This window comes from Kryptolebias marmoratus, linkage group LG16 (genome assembly GCF_001649575.2).
Source record: "Kryptolebias marmoratus isolate JLee-2015 linkage group LG16, ASM164957v2, whole genome shotgun sequence".
Lineage (NCBI taxonomy): Eukaryota > Metazoa > Chordata > Actinopteri > Cyprinodontiformes > Rivulidae > Kryptolebias > Kryptolebias marmoratus.
In genome coordinates this window covers 10,534,058-10,535,193 of record NC_051445.1, presented here as the reverse complement: position 1 = coordinate 10,535,193, position 1,136 = coordinate 10,534,058, and the positions used below count along the sequence as shown (strand labels likewise).

Below are 1,136 nucleotides of genomic sequence, written 5' to 3'. Positions count from 1 at the left end.
TAGGTGACGGGGCGCATATACTGAATTTTAACAAAAGAACAGGGAAAGAGGGAGAGCCGGAGTGTGTGTGAGAGGAGAGAGGGAGGGAGAGAGGTGAAGAGAGAGATCGGGGAAATTGAATACATGTAGAACATATATATTTATACAGATTTATATTTTCACACTGCGTGCGTGCGTGCGTGCGTGTGTGTGTGAGAGAGAGAGTGGCGGCAGTGGCGGCGGCGGAGGTGGCGGCGGCGGCGGTGGGGGGGACACCCGCAAAACGGATACCTCAAAAAGCAAGGATGTGAAAAAGGATGGAGGGACGCAGGAAAAGAGGGGGGAAAGGCTGCTGAAACACAGTAAGTACATTTCTTTGAATGATATTTTTGCGGTGCGCATTTTTTTTTTTTTCCCCTCCTCTGCACAGACTCTGGTCGGTTTGGATTAATTGCGGCTCGGGCTGCGAGAGGATGCTGCACGTCATTGAGATGGGGATAAAGAAGGTGTGTGTGTGTGTGTGTGCTTGGATGTCGGCATCTGGACGGACGCTTGTGATGGAGAGATGGATGGCCGGGGGATGGAGAGGTGGAAACGGCCGGCGCGCCGGGGCTTTGACCCCTCTGTCATTGCTGCGCCTGGAAACTCACACACACACACACAGGTCCCCACACAGCAAACGGGATGGATAGTCCTACGATAAACACTCAGGCACGTAGTTTACCGGCAGTTTAATTAATCTCACCGGCAGAGCCTTCGGGGGTGGGTTTTATTTGCCCAGAATTATCTGTTAATTGTTAATAAAGACAGAGTTTGTGTCTGCTGAAGTCTTGAGACGTGAGCACTGGCTGCAGTTTCCCCCTTTTTAGTTGGCTGCGGATGTTTGAATCCAAGTGATCGTATCTGTTGATGCTCATTTTCTCCACCTGCGTGGTCAGTCTCTAAGTGCGTGCGTGTGCGTGAGCGAGTCTGCTGAAGCCACGGAGCTCCATGAACCCGCAAGATTTCTGATCAGTTATTCCCCCCCCCCCTTATCTATTTATATCCCGATAGGCTGAATATCGGGCGTATGTTGGCACACAGTGATTATCCCTCTGTTGCCACCGAAGAATCTTACCTCGATCACTCTCAGACAGCTGGAACAGGCATTTTTTTTT

General features: G+C 50.8%; 1 protein-coding gene across 1 annotated transcript in view; it reads left to right on the top strand.

The window, feature by feature from the left end:
* The first annotated feature begins 37 nt into the window (after positions 1–37).
* Positions 38–1,136, top strand: part of LOC108235494 (glutamate receptor ionotropic, NMDA 2D) — a 63,539-nt gene continuing 62,440 nt past the window's right edge. The window contains exon 1 of the mRNA XM_017415528.3: positions 38–341. The gene's annotated coding sequence lies outside the window, so the exon portion shown is untranslated. The remainder of the gene's footprint in view (positions 342–1,136) is intronic.